Below are 18,354 nucleotides of genomic sequence, written 5' to 3' on the forward strand. Positions count from 1 at the left end.
GAAGTGGATATATATTTATTATTTTTTAGCCTAATTTACATCACCGTAAACAAATCAGTAGGCCTATACGATATAGGCCTATATATACGTGAAATAGATAATGCATGCGCAGTCATTCTTTAATAAACTTGCATTATCGGTCACTTAAATTTATCGCTTCTGGTTAAATGTATGTTGGGCTCAACTTTCAGCACTTGAAATTAGCGTTGGGGCAAGCCACGGTGGCCAATCTCACCACGGCACTGATTTGCTGAGGCCCTTCTGTTGGCCAGATACTATGAATCCATGGTGTAGGCCAATCAAATCCCCCAAATGTGTAAGTGTTTGTAGTCATGTTAAATTATATTTAATAATTTGACCAAACATTTTTATGTACAAACAGAGGAGTTTCTACTCTTTAAAAAGCCATTATTGAACAACACACGATCGAGTCGACGGGAAAGCAACTCACCTGGGGAGTCCCTGAATTGGTTGAATGAATTTTTGTAAACAGTAAGTTTATAACATTAACAGGGTTTGATGTTCGATTGAGTGAACGATGTACGTTAATTAAAGTATGACTGCGCATGCAATATTTATTTCACATAGATATGTCGTTTACTGATTTGTTTATGGTCATGTAAATATACCCCATTTACTTCCTTTATAATATACAACAGTACACTACTACTGCAGCTATTGATTGCACAGTATTACTAGCCTATAGTAAATACTCTATAGTGATTTCTGTGCACCATTTTCTGAAAAAATTGTTGTAAGTTTTCAGTGTATTCTCTGAAAAAAAAACTTTGCAGTGTGGAATCTATTTTGGCAATCATGTAAAGTGTGCAGCCTTTTCTGTCACGTTTTGGCTGCGATTTTGTATTTTTCAGCCAATTTTATCAATAGAATAATAAATATCCTAACACTGATAATTCTAATATAATAAATATGCATCTTGACTTGAAATAATAAAAATAATGTGGGAAATGCAAAAATGTTATATTACGTCGATTCGAGCATAATTATAAGTTTAACAAACTTAAATTCTTACTGGTACAGTAACTGATGTGATAAGACTATTTATTTGTAAAGTAAGCATAGTGTAATAAGACAAAAAAAAACTTAATTTCCTGATTTTCTGGATATGGAATACTCAAATACGGCCGAACTATTCCGCGGCCAAAACGGATGGCATACATTGTTACACCAGTGTGAAACCAATTCTCTATTGTAATTGGATGTTATTCAGGGCGGATCCAGAGATGTCCGAAAACAGGGCCGACAGTGGGACCGATCGAGACAACACTAATCCAGGTGGTCTGGGGAATGTCCATGCAAATTTTTTTGCTTTGTAGGGCATTTTGGGCGATCAATTATTTCTTCAATTATTTCTTTTTCTTTCTTTATTTTTTTAAACTTTCCAAAAAGGGAGGGGTTCACCTCCCTCTAAATCTTCCCCTGTTATTGTCCTAATCCAATGGCATGTTTGAGGACAATGTTTCACATAGCTTCTCATATTGCTTGTATCTTTTAGAGCTCATACACTACTGTATAAATGCACTGGTTCAAGTCCCTGTACTCTGCTGCAAGAGAATAAATCTGAGAAATGATGCAGTCTGGATGCCACCACATGAGATAGGAAGATCAGGATGACAATGTGTATTACTCATTCAGCACCTAGGGTTGCTGACATGCTGCTTCCAAAGCTAAATGTAACACTGACCTGGGGTCAGAGGTCATGCATCACATGATGGTAAGGATCATTATGGAAAATTGGAGGAAATCAACTTGGTGCAGAATGCTATGAGGTACTGTAGATTATTACAAATTTGGTACAAACTGCAGGATTTGGGGGTTGTATTTTTTGAAACGTTTTGGAAAGAAAAAAAATGAAAAGAGAAAAAAAAGAAAGAAAGAAAAAGAACAATTTTTTTAGCTGGTACTGTAATCCTGAATTATAAATAAGATCTTTATCAATACTTAACTGTTGTTGATCTTTGCAATAATAATTGCTGAACACTGAAACTAATCTTCAAAAACTGTTTATAAATTTGAGTTGTTTCTTGGTACAAGACATAAAAATGTGTTAAAGATATATTCAGATAAATTACATTATAAGTATTATTTTGGTGTTTGAAATTTGTTCCTATGCTAAGAATTATTGGTTGATGATAAAGAATATATCAATAACTTTAATAGCAACCAGGTGAAATTGTTTGAGAATAATTTATTTTTACCAATTCTCAGGTTTAAATTGTCATTTTGGCTAGGTGACATGGAGGTGAAGGGTCATACATCTTTAACCCAACGTGTAAAGCAACATGTCAAATGCACCTAGACAGACTGCAAACTTAAATCCGACTACATGTACATAAATTGAATGTCTGGTTTGAGGGCTGCACTAGTGTTGCTTTCAGTCAACCACATGAGCATGAATTTGCTGGAACCAGTGGAGACTCAGCCAATTAGTGATGACTTTGAAAAAGGTATGTCAACAAAATAAGTTTATAATGTTTATGAACTTACGATAATACAGGTCTCCCTCCAATTAAAGCCACAGAAACCTCGGTCCCAAATGTGGCTTTAATTGGAGGGAGACCTGTATTATCGTAAGTTCATAAACATTATAAACTTATTTTGTTGACATACCTTTTTCAAAGTCATCACTAATTGGCTGAGTCTCCACTGGTTCCAGCAAATTCATGCTCATGTGGTTGACTGAAAGCAACACTAGTGCAGCCCTCAAACCAGACATTCAATTTATGTACATGTAGTCGGATTTAAGTTTGCAGTCTGTCTAGGTGCATTTGACATGTTGCTTTACACGTTGGGTTAAAGATGTATGACCCTTCACCTCCATGTCACCTAGCCAAAATGACAATTTAAACCTGAGAATTGGTAAAAATAAATTATTCTCAATTTCACCTGGTTGCTATTAAAGATATTGATATAATATTCGTTATCATCAACCAATAATTCTTAGCATAGCAACAAATTTCAAACACCAAAATAATACTTATAATGTGATTTATCTGAATATATCTTTAACACATTTTTATGTCCTGTCTCTTATACACATCTAGTGCAGTGTGGAATCTATTTTGGCAATCATGTAAAGTGTGCAGTCTTTTCTGTCATGTTTTGGCTGCGATTTTGTATTTTTCAGCCAATTTTATCAATAGAATAATAAATATCCTAACACTGATAATTCTAATATAATAAATATGCATCTTGACTTGAAATAATAAAAATAATGTGGGAAATGCAACCAGTGAAAATTACACCAGTGTGAAACCAATTCTCTATTGTAATTGGATGTTATTCAGGGCGGATCCAGAGATGTCCGAAAGCAGGGCCGACAGTGGGACCGATCGAGACAACACTAATCCAGGGGGTCTGGGGAATGTCCATGCAAATTTTTTTGCTTTGTAGGGCATTTTGGGCGATCTATTATTTCTTTTTCTTTCTTTATTTTTTTAAACTTTCCAAAAAGGGAGGGGGGGGGGGGCGCCTCCCTCTAAATCTTCCCCTGTTATTGTCCTAATCCAATGGCATGTTTGAGGACAATGTTTCACTTAGCTTCTCATATTATTTGTATCTTTTAGAGCTCATACACTACTGTATAAATGCACTGGTTTAAGTCCCTGTACTCTGCTGCAAGAGAATAAATCTGAGAAATGATGCAGTCTGGATGCCACCACATGAGATAGGAAGATCAGGATGACAATGTGTATTATTCATTCAGCACCTAGGGTTGCTGACATGCTGCTTCCAAAGCCAGATCTAACACTGACCTGGGGTCAGAGGTCATGTGTCACATGATGGTAAGGATCATTATGGAAAATTGGAGGAAATCAACTTGGTGCAGAATGCTATGAGGTACTGTTATTACAAATTTGGTACAAACGGCAGGATTTGGGGGTTGTATTTTTTTTGAAACGTTTTGGAAAGAAAAGAATTGAAAAGAGAAAAAAAAGAAAGAAAGAAAAAAAAAAAAATTTTTTTAGCTGGTACTGTAATCCGGAATTATAAATAAGATCTTTATCAATACTTAACTGTTGTTGATCTTTGCAATAATAATTGCTGAACACTGAAACCAATCTTCAAAAACTGCTTATAAATTTGAGTTGTTTCTTGGTATAAGACATAAAAATGTGTTAAAGATATATTCAGATAAATCACATTATAAGTATTATTTTGGTGTTTGAAATTTGTTGCTATGCTAAGAATTATTGGTTGATGATAACGAATATTATATCAATATCTTTAATAGCAACCAGGTGAAATTGAGAATAATTTATTTTTACCAATTCTCAGGTTTAAATTGTCATTTTGGCTAGGTGACATGGAGGTGAAGGGTCATACATCTTTAACCCAACGTGTAAAGCAACATGTCAAATGCACCCACAGATTGCAAACTTAAATCTGACTACATGTACATAAATTGAATGTCTGGTTTGGGGGCTGCACTAGTGCTGATTTCAGTCAAGCACATGAGCATGAATTTGCTGGAACCAGTGGAGACTCAGCCAATTAGTGATGACTTTGAAAAAGGTATGTCAACAAAATAGATGTACTGTATAATGTTTATGAACATATGATAATACAGGTCTCCCTCCAATAAAAGCAACTTTTGGGACCAAGGTTTCTGTAATTTTTAGCAGCTTTGGTCTCTAATTAGAATAATACAGATAAAATAAAAGGCATTTGTTTATTTGGCACTGTAGAAAAGTGGTCGTTAATTGGAGGTGTTCTTTAATTGGAGGGGTCTTTAATTAGAGGGATACTTTTTTGTTTCATCGTGTATATTTATTATTATGCACTTATTTGTTTCTTGTTTTCTTTTTTTTGGGGGGGTTTGAATTTGGCAATTCTGTCACCAGAATTTACACCTGTCCACTTTCATGCACAAGTCTCGCGCATGAGCATCCACTTTTTACGTCTCATACCTACGTTGTATTATTTCATGCATCACAATTTTATAAAAAGTAAATTCTTCATTAAAATGTGAATACTGTACAAGCCATAAAAAAAGTTTGTATAACAAAGCTATACTGACGACTGTTAACAGTAGCAGTTCCACACCAGTAGAATAAAAAAAAAATTATGAGGTTGCTCTATTTCGAGATTTTTTACATAGAGGGTGCTATATACAATGTTTTTTTTATCTCACGCATCAGAAGCCAACAAAGTTAGCAGGTATACTATAAGAATGTAATATTTTTTGATACATAAAATGTTCCTTTTTCCCAAGTGTCTAAGGATGTACACTGTGAAGGGGGGCTACAGAGCAATAATAAACAAAATAATAACAGTGTAGCACTCTGAACTTGCTTAATATATTTATATAAAAATACTTTAATTTTGGTAATCTTTCAGTTGTAACAAATACTCTTCATGTTCAGTCATGGTTTCAGTAAATGTTTCATTAAGCCTCAGATTCCCTTTGTAAGATGCAATTCTATCGTATTGATCAACACTTTCTTAACAAATTTGAAGTGGGAGAGGGACATGTCGGCCTACCCCGCACCCTGTAGGTGCGCTGCCAGCCACATGCTTTGTGTTCTCTCTTGAAAAACAGGATGCATGAATCTTCATTTGTAGTGCCAATACCCCACACTTTAAAACATAGCACATATGTGCACATAAGTTTCTGCTATCTAGTTAACATGTTCAATAACCCTTACATAAGTTTATATGATGTTTTAAATAATTTTTTTCAATGTTGATGCTTTTGTTGGATTAAGCAAGTATGATAGTATAATAGTGTGATACAGGATGAGTGCTCTCATTGGCTATTGGCCTTAGTTTTTTTTTTTTCAAATTCCAAGAATTATAAACTGTCCTTGGTTTTCATACTTTTTTGTTACTTTATTAAGATTTCCTGACTATGATAATTTAATCTTGAATTTAATGTTGAATGAAGGCACTTTGAGGTTATTTCTTCGATTGTTATTGTCCATGCAGCCAATAAGATTCACTTGTCCTCGGAAGTTTTGACTAATTGTTGCTTTGCATGCAAAAGCCAGCATCAGCGACAAAAAAACAAGAAGATTGAATTGACATTCATATTATCTACATTATAAGCTTTAAAATGATGGGTCTTTTATTGGAATCAACTTGCTATTGTCATAGTTGAGTAAAAGTATTACAGCTTCTCTGTACTAAAACGAGAATGGGCTCACGCTCAACACTTTTTTCATTATTTGAACTGCTGGGATGGGACTGATGCGGTATGAGCTGACTCAATCCAAATCATAGCCCTATTTCAGAATATTCTGTATAGAGTTTCTAATATGAATTTGTCTTAATCACACAGTTTCTACCTAATTTTTCAACTGGGACCAGGCAATACAAATGGTGAAGGTTTCATAAACAGTTAAATGTACTTAAAAAAATTAATAGGTTATGCATAAGTTATGCATATTTATTTTTATCGGATGCCATAACCTTTAGGACTGTTCATGAATTTTTAAAATATTTCATTATGGTAATATAATGCAGCATCTATTAGAATTTACAGTATGCTTCATATATGACTGTATAGTTTTTGTACAAGAGAGGTTGGTCTTCTAATTTTTAGATTCTTCAGTTCTGCATTTAGTCATTCTAGTATGTATTATAAAAGGACGATAAACCATACTCCCAGTGTACACAATTTGTGCCCATGAACCCAGTACATCTTTCGAGATGGGTAGGGGGTTACCCTGGTGTACTGGTCCATTCAGCCCCTATTGTTTACCAGGTATCCACACATGAAGAGACTCTTTGGGGAGAAGAAAGTTACTGTATGAGCTAGACCACTCTTCAAGCGCACACCTCAAAATTTTCTGACAAGGCCGACATGCCTGACAGAGGGGTACGGGTCAAGGGGCCGACAGAGCCTTGGTCGACGGTCTGGAGTAAAAATTCCCTTGTAGAGTTCACAGGGAGAGTTTTTATGGCTTTGTATGATCTATAATGTGCTTTTACACCACAATATTAAGGATTGGCAGTCAAAATAATGTTATTTGAATAGGCAAATTATTATTTCTTTTATTTTTAATCTGATGACCTAGTCGTGCGTCGGACAACAGGGGTTCAGGCCTGTCCGACGGGAGCAAGTGCCCCCTGCCCCCACAGGCGTCACCACTGGTTTTGTTATAAAGTGCTATATAAATCTAACTTTATTACATTACCATTATTCATATTATTTTCGATAGGTTGTTAAGATTTCCTAGCTGCATTCATAATAACAATATGCTGTTAAGTACAATAACAATGATTACAGAATAGTGAAACCCGACTCTGTCGTTGGCATAGTAATTAGAGTTTCTTTGTCATCAGATCCATCAATAATAATAACAATACAATATTCTTGTATTTTCAATGTACATGACATTTTTGTTATTAAAGAAAATTTGAGTAACCCAAAGCATAAACCTAAGTATTGTTTTCCATGTATAAGATACAAAGTAACTTTATTATCTGCGAGAAACAAATTCTACACTGAAATTGTAAGAATAAAGAATACATTAGGACTGACTATATTCATTTGTATTACTGTATTTATGTTTTCGAGGTACCTTGTTACTAAGGCTTGAGATCGCAGCCTTCTATGTTTAATATATAAATATATTCATATAAAAAAATAAGTAATCATCACAATGAAATATTACACGACGTTAAATTTGAAACGTGACTGTCTGATGCAAATGTGTTAGTCATAGGGACGCACTGTAATATCACAGTTGTAGAAACTGTAACAGTATAATAATCAAATATTGATATTGTGCTGATACCATTAAAGGCACAGTCTACAGTTTCATAATTTTTTTTTTTTAAAGTAAATAAAATGTTTAGGTTTCACATACACCCATAGACACACCTGCCAACTGACTATCCTCAGAAACAGTTGTGTATCCAACGATATCCCTTGTCCCATCATCTCCAGGTTCTGTATTCTTTGCCAACAAACTAAACTGTATTTTTTTGCTATGTGATTGTGGAAGCTCTTTTCGTTACCCTTTCGTAGGAAACTTGTGTAATAACGATAAATCTTTGAACAATTTTTGTGCTTAGTTATGGCAGCATATATTGTTGTCACATTATTGTCAAATAAGAACATAGTAACAACAAACAAAGTGTAAGTAATCAGTATGTACAGTATGCAACAAACCTACCATTATTTTGCTTGTTGAATAGGAGACTAAACAGACCAATCAAACGCCTGCATTGATTTTTATCCGTGAAACACGATACTTATTGTAATTAATACTTCGGATGAAGTCAGAACGCTGCAATGAGAGAAAAGTAGACTGGTACATTATTTGATTTAATACACATCGATATTCAGGAACTTTATCTATTGGCTTTTGTTATCTTGGCTCTCCTAATTTTCCATCATTTTTTTCAAGTGGTTGTAGAGTGTGCTGTTTTTATCAACCAATCAATTTTCCTACTTTAGGGCAAATTTGAAAATGTGGATTTTTCGAAACTGTTATTTAAAAGAGTGTAAAATCTATAGTAATAATCAATGTTTGGTTAATTAGTACAGTAATTGCCTATTAAATTGCAATTACCACTTCGCCAAAAAGTCGCAATTCAAGAAAATCACAATATCTATGAAAAATTGAATTGGGTAATTAGCACATCTGTGTCTCAATCTGTCTTCCCAGAATACAGACATTTTCTTTGCAGCCTTGAATGTATGGCAATGTTCACACTGACATCCACAACAGACCAACAATTGGGGTAGGAAAGGGGGGGATTCACAGGGGTGAAGCTTAAATTCTATAATTTGTACCATGTTTTGTTGTGATTTGTGGGGTCGGATTGGTGTGGGTACAGATCAGACTCCCAAACATTAGGCCAAATTTCAAACCTGACATGATCAATTGCGTATCCCTGAGAAAGAATATCTGTCCACCACTTGGTCACAGGTGGGCAGATTGCGACCTGCAAATTTTAAACCCTATGAGTGGGGCCTGCCTCCCATATTCGGCTAGGGAACCCCTTTGTCTTCCTAGCCTGATGCCGATGAAACTGAATTATCAAATCCGATTGGTTGGTGAGATTTGGAGTGTTTGCTTATTGGTCGAAATGTGTTTTCTAAAAAACTTGACAACTTTTTGACAGACGACATAAAAAAAGTTGAAAATGTTCAACTTTTGTTTTATACAATTTGAAATTATGTGATATGATGTCATCGTGCCCATATATGGGCACATCACATTTTTTTGTCATAAAATGTTATAGTATAGACAGAGCATTACTCATTAGGTAGATGTTTGAATAAGATTGAAATAGGAGATTATTATTGGGCTACTGATATCACCATATATAGGCACATCATGACTATATATGGGCATACAACAGTTTTTTTGCCAAAGAAAATTTGATAATCGGTACAGAACTTTAAATACTCACTTCTTAGGTTGATGATCAATCAATCAATCAATCAATCAATCAATCAATCAATTGATTTTGATTGTGAATAAGAAACACAAGTTTATTATTAGAAGGTTATATTACTGTAGGTGAGGCAGAAGTATACTTGAAATCTGTTTATGACAGTGATGCATAGGATATAAACGTATGCAGCTGGAAGGCCTCATTACAAACGATGGAGTGACAGATAATTAGAAATACCCTCGGATTAAAACGGTATGTATATAATACAAGCAATTTGTAGTAATGACTTTATTCTATTATCATGTTAATAGTCATTTTGTATTATCATTATAGTACCTGACATTAATAACCTCAATCATGTGCCCTGCAGGGGATGAGGCGGAAATTATGCTGTGCTAATGCAGTTGTTTACTGATTAGTAATAGTTCTATACCCCACTATCTTAAAGGTTTACCAAAGAATAGTACACACACACACACACTGGTAAATTAAAGAGGCAATCACATTGTAGTATTTCACTGCACTAATCGCAAATAAACATACAGTAACACACAGATGAGCAAAGTGCAGCCCGTGGGGCACATTCGGCTTGATGGCAATTTTGTTGCAATCCACAAATTTAAATTAAAAGCCCCTATATGTGTAGCCCGCCTACCATCTTTGGCCAGAAAACCCCTTGTTAAGGCTCAATGCCGAACATTTGTAAAAGAATAATATTATAATTGGAGTGTATGAAGGTTTTTGCAAGCATATTGAAAACATGAAATTTTCACCATAAGTTTGGTTGTTGATCTTTGTGTTAATTTAAATCAAAAATTCAAGTTTATTCTTCTTGACCCATTTTTATGTCCGCCCCTGCAGTAATTCATGAACAAATGTAATCACAATGTGAAATGTATTTGCAATGTTTAAATATAAATGATTTATGCACACGTATTGTTTACATGTATGCGTTGCTTTATGAAATTTCATAAATTTATAGCCTAATAACTTGCAATGCATAGTCATTAATGTTGTGATTAATAAAGTTTTTGCTCAATAAGAATATTTTAATTGCTGATGTTTTATTGCCTTGTGAAGTCGTAATCATACTTTGATTTAAATTATGCATGGTCATATGTTTAACATTTTGTAGAAAGTAGTGGAGTAGAAAGGAGTGGAGGTGAATAGCGTAGTAGTTTTAAAGATGCTTCTAATCCAAGGGTTCTGGGTTCAATTCCTGTCACAGCAGGACTTTTTCTCATTGCTTAAAACAACTCCACTCCCTACAGTAAGTCTCATAAAGAGACTTGGTTTATAAAGCATCATTCTCATCCTGTAAGTGGCGAGTGTACTGTACTTGCAGTTGCATGTGAAGGAAATAAAATTTTAAAAAAAGAAAGCATGTGACTTAGCTTGTAAGGCATTCGACTTTTTCAATTGGAAGGTCGGGGGGTTTGAGACTGATGCTCGTCACACTGCTTGTACCCTTGGGCAAGACACTTTATCTGCCTTTGGATATGTTCACCAAGGAGTATAAATGGGTACCTGGTGGGAGGTGGATGATTCAGAATGAATTTAGTAGTGCTGATTACACGCATACCTAGGAGTACTCCCCCTGGAGCAGAGGAGGTTGCATGCTGTGTATGATTGATTCCTATGAAATAATAATAATAATAATACTTTGTACTTAAAGGGGAATTCCTACTTTTAGACAGCACAGTTTTTTGTAATGAACAATATAGCACTTGGTAAATTAAAGGGATATTCTCACTTGCGGATGTCATCTCTACATAGTACTGTACCTTCTAGTGGTCAATTCTGTGTTTTTGTAAATTAAAGGGACAGGTCAATTTTTGGACATCATAGTAATTCCTACAGTATATGGCTAGTTAAAGGGGCAGGTATTCATACTTGTAGACAGCTGTCATGCATAGTATTTTTCTAATAAATAATAATTGGCAGATTTACATGTAAGGGACACCGTTACTTGTGTACGTTAGTAGTCTACATATAAATATCAGGGGCTGTAAGACTCTCGCAAGTTGTGCAAGTCTCCCAGAAATAAGGACGGCCTCCCGCACTCCCTCGAGCAAGTAAGAATCATCCGTCAAATACCCCATATCCCGCAAATTCATAATATTTGCATGTTTTTACTACTTTACTATTAATTGTCTTATGAAAGTCAGTTCCGATGGGTATTGCCATCCACTGCAAAATAGAATTAAAAGCTCATTTAACCAGATCTTCCGGAAGGGACTTCTTCCAACGTGGGGCCCCTGACATAGTACCGTTTAATGGTAAATATTTGGTAAATTATAGAGACACTCAAACTTGTGGAACTTGCATGATAGTCAACTACAGTATATTACGTTTGACGAACAAGTCTAGACATGAGTCTACCTACTTAATGCTACATCAAAGAATAAGTGTTAACATTTATTGATAACAATATTTATAACATTTATAAATACTGCCCTCATTTCTGTGAGCTTGCATTTATATGTTAACACTTTATAACATTCATAAATCCGAGCTCACCGAAATGATGGCAGTATAATGTCACACTTTCTCTTTAAACCAAATAAAATGACCATTGAGGCCTACATACTATTGAAACAGGCACACACATTGCTGAATGACCAATCACAGCTTAGCAAGCTTACATTTTGAATGGCAGTTAAATTTGCAGTAAAGATTTATTAATGAATTAAATTAAGCTTAATGCCAGAATGTTTGAGGTTATCTCCAGCGGCAAAGTGAACTGTGTTTCTATGATGTGTTTTACGATCAATTATTTGTTGATTCTGATTGATTGGCGTATCGCTACGATAGAGGAGGTATTCTGCATCAATATATGTTGCCATGGTGTACTAAGTAGAAATGTCTATTAAGGAGAAGAGGGAGATTCGCTGGAGACAATTCAACTTCATTTTACTTGGGTGGGGAGGTTGGGGTTTCACAAAAAAAAAAAGGTCAAGCCAATAACTAGAGCTCGTTGGGTAGTCTGACCAAAAAGTGGGCCTATACCAAGCCAACAAATGTTTGTCAAAGTCTGAGAGTGCCATTTGCGGCCATCCGGAGGTTCCTATTTTTGTTTTAAATCTCATTTTGGAGGGAAAAAATCCCCTCCCAAAAATCCTTCCCCCGCCCAGGCCTATGTTCTTTAGTTATCCTTACCTCACTCAGCCCCCCTGTCAGACAGCTTAGCCGCCGCCACTGGTGGGTAAACCATAGTTAGCGGGCAGGGAGGAGAGGTTTAAGCCCTCCAGTCTGACAGCCCTCCCTACTGTACATTATTTAATATCTTGTACGAGTACTGCACTAGACCTCATGGGGTGGGTAATATGTGCATGTTGCGTGACTGCATCATTTTGATTCACTTTGTACTATCATTAGCTATAGACTGCATATAAGCAGGGCTGCTGAGAGTTCAAATTAGATACATTTCTATATTATTGTGAATAACAATATAAAAAACAAAAGTAATAATTAATATTAATATTACTTTCATATACATATTATGCTATGTAGTTAATACACATAAATATAGTGTATGTTTAATATTTTAATGATGGTATATAATAATGATTATTGTATACTGAAGATAATGATTTGATACAATAATATATAAAATAAAGTATTTAAAATAAATATGTATTCCTATGTTATACTACCGTGAAACCTCGAAAAGAAGCCCATGTCGAATTGAAGCCTCATTTTTAGTTTGCAAAATTAGCCTAAAAAGAAGGCAATCTCGAAAAGAAGCCCATGGAGGTGTGGCAGGTTGGTTAGGCCCCCCAAAAATCTGCCTATGTCTTTAATAAAAACAGTCTAAGCCTGCAACAATCAGCATTATTTCAGCATCCAACATTTGAATAACTGGAAAATAAGATACCTGTACTTCAACTTTGTCTTTCCTAAAGGTATTTACAATAATAAGTAGGAAATATTGTGTATGTGATGCTACAGTGCTTTATATGCAAAATACGCACTTATAATATATACCTTATAGGTATTATATTCTTGTTGAGAGAAGAGTATAAATTAAATTACATATTTATATTTATGTATTACACTCCTTATAGCAAACCCCTAGAGGGAAAACCTTGGAAGCCAAATGAAAAAAATCATAATTATTCCAGAGATGTTCCAAAAAATATTTAATCAAATTTATTTGTCCCTTGGGAGTCAGAAAGCTAGGAGCAAAATTAACAGCACATTATAATTAGGTATTTACATAAATTGTACGTTTAACAAAGATAAATTACAAACAAATCTATATACACAGATGTTTTAAAGTATCTCACTAATCATTCCAAAAAAAATATTTGTCAGTTTCTATGTAATGTTGTCAATATATAATGTAGTAATAGTCTTGTTTTTTCACATAGATTTGCTTCATCCTTGCTCCTTATTGTAAATATAACTATCCTGCTATTTCTACCATGCGGTTGGCTAAAATGTCTCATTTACATATTGGTTTATATACTCGATGCTGTGGAACATGAACTGAATAATATGACACATGATGATTATTTCCCACAATTTTTTGCTAATTCAAAATTCATGAAGTAGAAATTACTATTTTTTGCAGGCTTGCATAATATTAATAATTATGTACTGTTAATAATAATGAAAATAACATACTTTTTATTATAAATACTGGTAATATTGTGTTGCTTACTTTGTATATAGTAGTATACTCATACTAATGGGTCATCCCTATTAAGGGGATATTTCTTTGGTCCCAAAGGTCTCCCCTTAATAGGGGTTTGACTGTACTTATGTGTAAGTTATTAGCAACTGAAAATGTGAACCAAAAAGAGAAAAACATCCCTTACAGTACAAATCAACAGACACAAATACTCAAATTCTGATATTCTTTGCATAGAACCATAAATTGAATTTTATATTTGTTATAGGAAATCAACAAAAAATGTATGTATTTATTAATAATTTATATATTATAATTGACTCAGAGCCTAGCATTGACTCAGAGCCTAGCATTGACTCAGAGCCTAGCACCTGATGATTGACGTACCCCTCATGAAACAGCCTGTAGTGCAATAAAATGTTGAGTCTTTAACCCAGTGTTACATGTTTTATTTGTCTATATTATAATTGATAACTTATTTGATCCTTTTATATTTATAAATACCAAATATGTTTTTATCTTTATAATTAGACAATAAAATGACCGTTTTACACATCATGTTATACCTCTGCTAGCAAATGCTCTGAATATTTATGAAATGTATCCAGCATTGGTTTCAGTAGAAGTATGTTATTAAGACATGACATAACAGCTATACACACATCCGCCCTTCACATCAATGACAGGTTGCTTGCTGCCCCTTGAGTAGCATACTCCAAAACCAAACACATTTACCATCATTTCAAATAATACCTCGAAACTAGATTAAGTTAATGTGTTTGAAATGTCAAGTTGATGTTTGATGTCATTAAATTAGATTTGATGTCCAAATTAAAAATTTAATTGCTATTAATTGATAGAAATTGTCTATTAGATTCAGGGCATGATGTCAAATATTTCAATAATTGCTGCGTACTTGGAATTAGATGTGTACCAATTATCTCAACGGTGCTTTAGGATTGTCTACAATACCATTAGTATGGACTGCACTATAAGAAATATGTTGACTTGTTATAAAAAAAAAAAATACAATATATATTTTATGTTTTTGAAGGGGTAAAAGTTACTGCATGTCCTGAGACGGGGGTTTAGGGGGAAAGCTTCTTTTGGGGTTGAGGGCCGAGGCTTTCTCGTGCATGGAGCAATTTCAGACCATATTTAAGCTATTCTTATACTGTATTATAATTTTGATTATGACTGACAGGAGTCTTGGCCTGATTGACAGGGTGGGGGCTTACTGTAATTCTCCTGTCTCCTGCTGTTGCAACCACTGGTCTCGTTCCACTACCACAGAAAGCCAACTTCGTGTTTCATAGGTCTTCCATCCTTTATGTGATTACTGTATATAATTATAAGATTTGCTTTGCTCTTTAATAAGACAGTTAAATTTTTATTAGTTAAAATACTATTTTAATATTAAATAATGTGTCATTATTGTCTTGTAGGATGATTATTGCATTTTATTTCTGGAAATTTCTTTCTTTTTTGACAATTTAGTGTTATAAAAGTAGTGTACAAGTTTCCTGACCAATTTTCTTGTGGAATTGATCTACATTTACACTACACACGATAACGACACGACAACGATACGATAAAACGCGCTCAGTGTTGAAGATTATAAATGATGTGATGATATGTCGTCGTTGTGTCATTATCGTGTCTAGTATAAATGTAGCGTTACACAGGAAACTGCAAGCTGCTATATCATGTTGTCTATATCACGTCCATTATGCTGCCACAAGCTGACAACACAGGGGCTTGTCAACTGACTGCGTTAATGAAGACAATGTGGGAAAAGGAAGCCTGCGTACACTAATGTTTATGGTATCTGACACGCACTGAATCGCGTTTAATTGGGGGAGTCACTGTATATTTATGATGTTGTGCAATCAGAAGTGTACCTACAGAGTTGTCGCTTAAATCGTGCTTAAACGTACCAGAATATCCAAGAGCAAGTCTAGGGTTTAATACATTAAGTTGAGCTAGTAATTTGAATTGAGAGAAAAAGTGTCAAAAAATAATTCATACAGTCAGCTGACTTGACTTGGTAATTCATGTTAGGGGCCGGTGTGCATTTATCTGGGGTAGTGTCATTGCACATGTAATGTCTAGGTACCTTCAGTGGCGTATTAGGAAGAAGAGCTGATGGGGCACAAAGGTGAAGCAGTGGGGAGGGAGGAAACTGGGGACGAGCATTTTTGGGTGGGTGCACCCCCCACACCTGCTAAATATGCCGCTACTGGGTACCTAGTTCAAAGAAGCTAACACTTAGCAGCTAGACGTCTAGATTGAGTGGGATGTCCAGTTGAATGGGATGCCCAGTCTGCTGTAGTCACAAGTTAAAAAATCACATATTAGATTCTTATTTCAACAACTTTTAAACAATAAATCACAAAATAGGCAAAAAAAAAAGGAAACATTTTTTTTTTTCTTCGTCATACACTTACCTATACCAAAGACTATAGCCGAGTAGCGAAGCACCAAAATAGAAAAGCAAGAAAAAAATGGGACAATATAATAATAATAACAATAATAATAATAATAGTAATAATAATAATAATAATAAGGCCTATCTATCTTGCACAAAAAAGGGGTTACCTGCTAGGCCTAGGTCAACAAAACGGATGTTTTGATGTTGAACACATTTCATTGTTGTCCATAATTTTTGCATAATGGGATTAAATATTGGGAGATATTATCGAAGAAATTGTAAGTGCTACGGAAACACGGCCTTAGATTATTACGCGAGTGAATTTATAATGCTTTAAATATCTGATGTCAGGTTGTTCCAAACTTACTGTAGGTACGGTATTTGAAAATTGTTCTTTTCCTGGATTCGTTTTCAACAATCTCTGTAAACATCCCTAATTGGTCCAAGTTTATTACTAACACATTCCCGTTTCCCTGATAAGGATAATGAAGATAAATTGTTATTGGGCAATATTCTCAAACAGTGTTGCTGCCTAACAATGTCTATCTCTTAACAAGCCAACTTTTGCGAGAGATTTATGACTGACCTTTAGGCTTGCAGGGTGAATGCAAATGTTTTAAAGTAATTATTTACACACAACTGTGACATATTAAAAATATTGTTTTTCAACAAATCCATAAATCATTGATAGTATTTTTATCATAAAATGGTGGTATGAAACCAGACTTTCAGTATTGGGATCATTGAGTTAAGAGAATTTCAGTTACAGTACTTCAAGGATCGAACCCTTGATCCACTGAAAACTTTTTGAGAGATAAGGCGAGACCCTCTTTATAACTTGTTTAGCGAACCCAGCGACTGCAAATACTGATTATTTTGAATGAAAATGAAATTTTATTTTTGGCAAATTAGGCACCCGCCACCACGGAAAAATGAAAATTTCAGAAAAAAATAAAAGTTTTTCTTAATTGTATTATGCCCTTAAGATAAGATATGTATATTTCTTCATAATTATATAAATTTGTAGCATTTAACCATTCTATTTTACATTCACCAATAATTTTTTTTTTCATATCTCCTCTGTCTGGATGTTTTTGGCAAAACTATTTGCTAAATAAGAAAACAAAATTTTATTTTTATTTTATTCCGCCCTTCTCTGATGATCTTTAAAAAAATAAGAATGCAAAAATAAGGAATAAAAAAAGTCTCGCCTAAGAAAAATTGTTAATACTAAATCTAATTCCAAAATTCTGTTCCTGAGTTCCTACTCTTCTTTTGCTGTTTTCCTTTATTTTAAAAAAAATATATTCTTTAAATATATCCCGCTACCACAATAGTATTTTACCAAATTTTAATCCCTTTTTACAGTTTTTAGTCTTTTTTGACACATTTTAACTAATTTTAAGAATTCCTTTTAAGTAATTTACAAGTACCCAGTATTTTTAACTATTAAAAAAAAAAGTTGTTTAACTTTTATTGTATTTTTTATAAATTTTAAAGTGGAACCAAATAAATTCAAAATAAATAAAATTCTTGAACTTGTCGAAAAATGGTCTTTATTTTAATTGTTACATGATCATTCAAGTACAGTGCTTCATAAATTTCTATCGTGTATTTATATGTTGTTTATTTATATTAAGCTGTAACTTTTCGAGAATTTATTTATTTATTTATTTACAATCACATTCAACAACGAGAAACCCGCCACTTACAGAATGGGTCTAAAAAGCTAAATTATAAAAGAGAATAGAAACTTTAAACAATCTTTAAAACATTACTACAAAAATATTATTAGTACAATAAATAAGTTATGAATGTATATATCACTGATCTTCAAAGTAGTGTTCTCAAAATATGTAGTCCAGTGGCAGAGGTGAAGTTATGGGAATTATTCTGGCTGGAGTTGTGGGTT

General features: G+C 34.1%; 1 long non-coding RNA gene across 3 annotated transcripts in view; it reads left to right on the top strand.

Moving 5' to 3' along the window:
• The window catches only part of LOC117116082, a 60,398-nt gene that overhangs the window by 448 nt on the left and 41,596 nt on the right, over window positions 1-18,354 (top strand). For 2 of the 3 annotated variants that reach the window (XR_004446677.1, XR_004446679.1), the window contains exons 2-4: window positions 1,517-1,790; window positions 2,230-2,468; window positions 9,501-9,627. This is a non-coding gene — a long non-coding RNA (uncharacterized LOC117116082). The remainder of the gene's footprint in view (window positions 1-1,516; window positions 1,791-2,229; window positions 2,469-9,500; window positions 9,628-18,354) is intronic. The other variant, XR_004446678.1, reaches the window with a different exon arrangement.

Source organism: Anneissia japonica, unplaced genomic scaffold (assembly GCF_011630105.1).
Source record: "Anneissia japonica isolate Jap-2015-1 unplaced genomic scaffold, ASM1163010v1 scaffold287743_len2803612_cov181, whole genome shotgun sequence".
NCBI lineage: Eukaryota > Metazoa > Echinodermata > Crinoidea > Comatulida > Comatulidae > Anneissia > Anneissia japonica.